This window comes from Cryptomeria japonica, chromosome 4 (genome assembly GCF_030272615.1).
Source record: "Cryptomeria japonica chromosome 4, Sugi_1.0, whole genome shotgun sequence".
NCBI lineage: Eukaryota > Viridiplantae > Streptophyta > Pinopsida > Cupressales > Cupressaceae > Cryptomeria > Cryptomeria japonica.
The window spans coordinates 628,755,676-628,764,553 of NC_081408.1; positions in this window are offsets into that span (position 1 = coordinate 628,755,676).

Here is an 8,878-nt window from a genome sequence, read left to right on the forward strand (position 1 = left end):
AAAAGTTTTTTAAATTCTAAAAAAAAAACATTCTGGACACATTGGACATTAGATGACATTTTCACATGACAAAATAATTGACAAGTCTTAGATTAGTTTAGAAATTGAAAAAAATAAGTTATTAAAGTATGATATAAATGTGTACTGAAATTAAAATTATTCAAGGCAATGAGATAAATTTGTTCTCAAAATTAAATAATTACAATCTTTGACTAAAAATATCCTAAAACTAAAATATTTATACATCCTAGCTAAAATTTACTTGAACCTAAGTTAAATTTTCTTCATAGAGACAAAATATATACAAATGTTCTCTATGTAACATGCATCAACCTATGCAAAATTGAAATAACAACTTTTACATATTTGTAGCAGAAAAGAAGGGAAAAACTTACAACTTTTTTTTTTTTGGTTAACAACAATGAACTGAAACTTGAACTTAAAAAATTGAAATCTTGAATTGTTCAGAGATCTAAGATATGAGCAATATTAGAAGATACAACTAAAAACTTAACATTTCAAATTGAAAATCAAAGAGAGGTTTAGAAGATACATTTTTTCAGATGCCAATATTCTGAACTCTCATAACTTTACCATCAAACCAATGAGGAGGGAAAGTATCATTTGGGCGCTTTTCCACCCAGCCACAAGCATAATAGTCCCTCGTGCCTTATCCAACTGGATTGGCCCGACCCTTTGCAAGGAAGTAATAAAAAGTCTAACTCATACCATCTGAACTAGTGGATAATCCTACACATTATAAGCTACCCCTAACTAATGTGACCTTTATCTAGATTAACAAACTGGTCGACGCTTGTAGAAATACCATCACTTTGGTTGAATGTTTTAATATATTAGCAATCACGCTAATTCATGAAGTCATAGTTCATAACCCTACTTGGTCGAATTAAATTCTCGAAGGTGTTCAAGTCATCATGTTTGTCTCTATGTTGACTGCATTCTGACTCTATGGGGCTCTTTGGCTATCATTTATGTTTGGACCCAAGTTTCACATGCTAGTCAACAAACTCGAGGCGACTTATACTCTTAAGGTGTAACATATCTTTTGACAGAACCCTAGTTTAATTAAATTTGGAGTTCACACTTGTGTCCTTGAGCTAGCAACTTGCTCTCTCATGAGTGCAAGAATGAATCCATGCTTAATGGATATGCATAATTCACCATCCTTCTATTAATGTGTCAATGCCCTGTACAAATTTATTAGTCTTTAAATTTCAGCAATTGAATAGTTCACATTTCACACAGTTTCTATATTGTTTACTCATGAAAAGTAGCCCATACTTGATCTTTATTAGTTGATATTGGTCATTGAGTTGCATATGGTTTTTAATCCTTCGTGGTTGCAACTTGAACTTCTAGGACGTGAATTATACCCTAAGAACTTAATTAGCAGATGCTCATTTGTCAATCACTTGGTTTTCAATCACAAAGTATGTATTTTGAGTTTGAATGTTATTTCTCCACCGAATATCATAGCTTACTTGAAATTAGATTTAGCCTTGTTGTTTTTAAAAGGTATTCTTTTTTCCCCCTTAGATTCACTATTTCATGGTCTAAGTCTGAAAAATATTCCTTAGTGTGAAAAAGGGTAACGTAGGCAACATGGTATATAACCCTCATGTTATAGCTAATTTCGATATTCAACATGAATTATGAATTGGAGTTGTCACTGTTCCATTCCAGAAATCTTAATATTAATCATTTATATTTTAAGGAACACCATCGAGTTCCCTTATGTCTGTCTAACCCTTTTCATACTAAGGATTGATTAAGCATTATCCATAAATGAAAGTTGCTTATTAGTTAACTATGACTCTGTGAGCTTTAGAACTAATATAAATTTTCAATAATCATCTAACAACAGAATTAATTTTAGAGATGTTACCAATGTTATGTCTCTCTCTTGGCCCTTATGTGGATTTGACTTACATGTCTAAGTCATATTCCACAAATATCATTTATTTTTTGAGTTGTATTCTCATATGAGGTTTTTGTTTTAACCTTCTCATAAATCATTGCATTAAGTATTATAAAATATAGCTAACCCCTAGATTAGGAAAGGTAAAATGGAGGAAGAGCAGCCAACTTCCTTGTACTCTTTAAGTTTTGAATGAATATAATGCATGGCATGTCTCTGTTGTCATTGCAATATCTTAGTGTATTTTTTTATAATTGAAATGCTAACCGCATTACGACTATTGATGTTCTGCTCTTACCCATTTTCTTTACTAAGCTAGGTTTTAGTTTTATTCACATGCTAGTGAAGGTTAATCTTAGTTGGTATAATCAGCCTCACAGCTATTGTATTTCTCGGTTTTGTTTAATACTGAAACAAATTAAATAAGAAAAGGAATTCTTCGTAATACAAGTTTTTATAGATATGTTTATCCTCAAATCTAAGTGTCTTTATTCTGCTTTTTCCTTACGAGATAAGCTCACCATGATTTCCAAGCTATAATCCACTCTCATGTATTCGTATCTATATATATTTGTATATATATAAATTGTAGCTTAACCCTATTGTTGGATAATTTTCCATTCATATTTTTTTGATTTAAATAAACCTTGAGGTTCTTTCCATTTCATTTAAGAACTAATTTTTGTCATACTAAAAATACACAATCAATATTGTAATATATAGCTATACGGTAAATATACAACCTTTTTGTAATTACACAGCTATACAGTAAACACACAACCAAACTATCTTTCTGGAGAATATATTAGTCACGCCCAAAATGCTTTCTTGTTAAAAATCCTCTAGAAGAATCGGTTCTCTCCTTATCGACTCTATCCAATCTCATTGAATGAATCTCAATTGGAGATTAAAAATGTGTTGTGCATCCTACCTTTCTGCTACGGTGGTCTCTCCATTCGCTTATGCTAGCCGTGAGTGTTCATATTTTCCCCGTTCCCAAAACAAACAATACTTGCACAATAGTTTATATCCATGTCGTCCATAATAAGGTTTGATATTTATTAATAAAAAGAATAGACTTTCAACGAAAGTCTAAATTCTTATATGTTTATTAGTATAAACTTGGTGCTAATGAAACTTTTCATTAGACTTGCACAAGTAGCATGGCGCCCATTAATGAATTTGTAAAAGACCATATCATAAGATTGGTCAAAATATTTAACAACAACAAAATATGATAAAAGGGTGTGAATTAACATTTATATTTTTATTCATATGTATTATATGTATTAATATAACATGTGTAAATTATATGACCAATAAAATGATAGAATTTCATAATTAAAATAATAATAAATTAACTTGGAATCCAATCTATGACTTAAGAGTCGTGAAACCCTAAAAACTCCTACACATACCTAATTAGGGTTACCTAACACCACTGATTGACGAAAAACATGGTCAACATAAGACAACCTGACTCAACTTACAATTAGGGTTTCGAGATGGCATGACTTCTCTTTCCTTACCTCCCGACCTGATGATACTTTCCCTCCCTTCTCGGAGGATGGCGAACTCCTGCACACACTTGGCTAGTTCAAACGAGAATCTTGAAATCTTGTCATAACTCTAACATTTCAAAAATATTATTAACAAAAATAAAACATCTTAAATATCGTCATGTTAAATATCAAAACATCAATTTAACAGTTGTAAGTCATCATTTCATTAAACTTGTGAGATTTTGCCAATATCAAGAGCTCAATGAAAAGTACAATAGAGAGACAAAATAGATGATAGGAATAAACTGTAGTCTATCAAGATAAAAATACTGATCAATTGGATCATCAATCGTTACATACAATGTAGATGAGCCTGTTTATATAGGCAAGGCTATATTTATATGTGAGCACACAAATATGACATGTGGCTCAAAGAGAAACAAGGGTGGGTAGGAAATAGGTGTGGTAGGTAGGAGAAACAATATAATATTCCACATGAGGTGGATCACCCATTGAAGGTGGAATGTAACAACAAGATAAGACCACAAAAGGTGAAAATTCTCCTACACACACTATCCAAATGTGGCACAAACACCCGAGTGTCTCATACCCGAACTACTATGATATTCATGTGCCTAAGTAAACTTAAGTAAGGTGTAATAATATCCAACATGAATAATTAATTACACCAACAAAACTGAACACAAATACCATCTAGGGCATCATCACTCAGTTATAACATGAAACACCTAGGGCACGATCAACATCGTGTATATAGCATTAACAACTAGGGCACAAACAACATGGCGTAGATGTGGCATAAAAATAACTAGGGCACAAATGGGATGTAACATATACTTCCCCTTGTAAATCATCGTCCTTAATGATTCAAGTATCATTTTAAAATGAACATGAAATTAACATTATTTATCCAATATTAAAAGAAACAAGTTCAATTGTTGAGAACATTAAACAAATGAGGGAATCGTTGATGGATCTCATTATAATCCTCCTAGGTGGTGGTAGGAATTGGATGCAGAAAATATCAATTATATGCAAATAATGATTAAACAAAGGGATGAAAAACACATAAATAACAACAAAGGAGACAATTTAACATGGTTCACCCAAACTCGGGCTACATCCACCAAATAGAGAGTCCAATTTATTATTATCCAGTAAATCAAACCGATTACAACCAGTAATCCCTTGTAACTCGATACCACTACAAAATGCTACAAAATTCTCTTCAGAAAATTGTAACCTTTAGCCATTTTATCAAGACTTATGTTGGTTACAAAATTGGGGTTACAATATGTCAACCAATAGAAAAAATAACACCCGACACCTTTATAAAATAATAAGTCATTTGGGGTCCACGGGTCACTGCCCCTCGACCCCGCCCTGTATCACGACAGGGAGCGCGCTAGGGGCGCTGCCCCCAAACCCATGTTAAATAATTTTGAGGGAAACTGCCCCGATAGAAAGGAAAATTTAATCTCTGACTTTGATTAGGCTCCACATAACAACAGGAGGCAATGTCCTTAGTGTACTGATCCCACTGGACCAAGTTACACTGAGTGACTTCTCTATTACGTAAGCGTTGCTTACGTACCTCGAGCACCCTAATTGGCTCGATCATAACCACCCATAGGTCATGTACCTGCAAGGAGTTCCAATAAATCACGTGTGCAAAATCAGAAACATGTTTTTTTTTAAATAGAAAACATGAAACACATCATGCAACTGGCAAGAGTTGTTGGTAGAGCAATTCTATAGGCGATTGGGTTAATGATCTCCAAGAATTCAAAGGGTCCTACATATCATGGGGCTAGGTTTTACCTGTAGAAGCACTTTCTCTCTCACCACAAACTGTCTAGGAGTACGCTTTGCATCTGCATAGATTTTCTACCGATCATTAGCTTATGCTAACCTTTTTCTGATTAGCCTTACTTTCTCTTCCATTTCTAAGAGCATTTTTGGACCGAGGGATATCCTATATTCTAGCTTAACCCAGTTAATAGGAGCTCTACACCTCCTTCCATATAGTGCTTGGAAGGGTGCCATCTTAATGGATGACTAGCAGGAATTGTTGTAGGCAAATTAAACCAAGGGAAGATAATCTTCCCATTTGTACTACTGATCCATGCAGTACATTCTTAAAAGGTCCTCTAAGACCTTATTGACTCTTTATGTCTGGCCATCTATTTCAAGGTGATATGCAAAGCTAATGTTCAACTAAGTTCCTAAGGCTGCAAATAGAGTATGGAAAAAATTGGATGTCGTTTTGGCATCCCTATTAGAGATTATTTTCTCTGGTACTCCATATAATTGAAATATATCTTGCACAAATTTATAGGCCATGATAGGCACTCCATCTAATAGGTTTCCCAGAATAAAGTGAGCTACTTTGCTTAATCTGTTAACCACTACTAGAATGGCATTATTCTCATTCCTAGACATAGGCAATCCTTGGACAAAGTCCATGCAGATTATCTGTCATTTCTAGTTAGGTACGACATTAGGTTGTATCAACCCTATTGGATGTCGATGTTCGACTTTAATTTGCCGACATTCAAAACAACTGGTCACAAATCTTGCGGCATCTTTTTTCATCTCTTTTTAGAAATACAAAGGTTTGATGTTATCTAGAAGTTTAATAATTCCTAGATGTCCAGAGTAGGGTGCAGAGTGTACTTCTTTCCACACTAAATTTATTAATTTGGAAGACTCGGGTATATACATCCTACATTGGTATATTGGAAGTTCATCAGTTTTAATCCGGAAACCTTCATACATTGGATCCTAGGGATCAAGTTGTAGGGCTTCTTTTACCTATTGACAATATTTATCCCCTCATAATAGTTGTAGGACACAATTTCTGAAATCAGTATGTACTGCAGTGATGACACTAATGTGGCGTCAATGACTCGATGCATATGCCACTCGGTTTTCTTTACCCTTTATGTAATTGATCTCAAAATCATAATAAAATATTAGTTCGAACCACCGTCTCTGTCGTGCATTGAGATTGGGTTGAGTGAAGACGTATATCAACCCTTGGTGATATGATCGAAGCTCAAATGGTTTACTTAGCAAATAGTGATGCCACATTTGTAGGAAACGAACTATTATCGCGAGCTCCAGACCATGCAGTGCATAATTATGTTCATAGTTTTTAGGACTCATATGCTATTACCTATCCGTTCTGCATAAGAACTCCACCCAGTCCTTCCCCCGAAGCATCAATCACTATCATAAAATGGTCTTCAAGAGCTGACACCTTTAGGATTGGATTGGTGTCATGGTCAACTTCTATTCGAGGAGCTCAAAATCCACTAGGCATTTTCAAACCACTCAAATCTATTTTTCCACGTTAAGGATTTATTCCAATTCACTCATAGATTTATTGATATCATCAAGTTCTCCACGATTAACTGTTCTCTAGCTTTATTCACCTGATTAGATTTTCATAATTAACATACTCAACTAATTTAACCGGTTGTATGCTCTTCTTGATCATCAAATCAGAAGGATTGAGAGTGTATCCTAGAGTGAGAAGTTGAAGGTCTTTCTAACCTTCTGGACCTCTTTTCTTCCTTAGTCACTTTATTAGTTGAGTTTTTGGTTGACTTGATTAAGGTGTGCTTCCAATTGTTTTCTAGTTGATGGGACCATCTCCGCCTCTCTTCCGAAGTCATTGGATAGCTTCTGCTAGGGTCTCATTATCAAGTGAAAAAGAATAAAAGTAATCATACATGGTTTTGATCGTCCATAGTCAATGGCTAGTCAGCTCATAGCCCTTTTTTAAAGGTTTGATTCCATATCCAAGGTTCCCAAAGTGCTTGGTTTCACATATTCTATTATTAGAAGAAAATAGATTGTACGATTTGTATTAATATAAAACTTGAGCTTTTTGATAAATATAACTACTTCTACCAAAGTTGCAATCTGACCTATTACTCTTCAACAAAATAGGAATCTAGTCGATTCATTTGAAGGGAAGTTAGTTCTCTATGACCAAAGCATGGAACATATAGCATTTTTATTAAACACTATAAAAAGGTATTCCAATGGAAACTTCCATTTTCAAGAAAAGGTAAAGGTTTAGAGGTTAAAATCATTAAGCTTCCCAATTGGATATTTTCCTTATCAAGCCTCGACATAGTTTAAAATAGGAAGAGTTTTATCAGGGATTTTTCCTTCCTGCCTTAGACTTGGTAGTCTCTTGTGCCCCATTCCCACTGGATGTGGTCTAACCTTGCACGAGGGTGCAAACTAGGGATGAGACTTAGTTGCCAACATTATCATCTGAGCCTAGTGTCTAGGACCTATACAAACTAGTCGGCCATACACTATCGGTATCCCCCAACTAGTACGACACTTTTGTCTAGAGGTGTATCTAGTTCTAGTGATCTAATGGTTGCTTGCATTATGCAGCACCACCTTGGCCAAGGTTTTAACATTGCAAGCACATTAAACACGTTGTCAATAATCACCACCCTTGTTCAACTTGTACATACTGGAGTTCAACTGACTCACATAACAATTAGGTATAGTTGACCCATTGGCCCTTATTCCATTTAATTATAAATTGTCTTATGTCTACTAACATTAACGGTCTTCAATGACCTTCATGGTACCCTTACATTAATGGTCAGCCTATTGTTGTCTACTAATTCTTAACAAACTCACCTACCTCAAGGTTACTATTAGCTAAGTTATTCATTACACTTTAATTTATTGAAGGTGAACTCTCAGAGCTTCCACAAGGAGTGTTATTTTCTTTCCATAATAGTGTTCCTTGTGTTGGAAGGAAGAATCTAATAGTATACAGAGCTCCAATACTTTTGCCAAATCAAACTCCCCAAAAAATACAACAGAAGAATGTGTATCACTCCCCTCGCATGATACCCCTATACCCCACGAAAAGAATGTTTTTTTTTTCATTTTGCCCTCATTTCCTTTGTATATCTCAAGCGAATTTCATTTCCAAGTATTCACACCAAAAATACTCCCGTGTCCACACAAAAATCTCGCCCCAAAACCCTTGTCTTCCTATATAAGATATTAGTCATGCCCAAAATGATTTCTTGTTAAAAATCTTCTAGAAGAATCGATTCTTCTTATCGACTCTATTCATTCTCATTGAATGAATCTCAATTGGAGATGAAAAATGTGTTGTGCATCTTGTCTTGTTGATATGGTGGTCTCTCCATTCGCTTACGCCAACCGTGAGTGTTTTTATATTTTCCATGTTCCCAAAACAAACAATACTCGCACAATAGTTTATATCCATGTCATCCATAATAAGTTTTTCTATTTATTAATAAAAAGAATAGACTTTCAACAAAAGTCTAAATTCTTATATGTTTATAAGTATAAACTTGGTGCTAATCAAACTTTTCATTAGACTTGGATAAGTAGCAGGGCACCT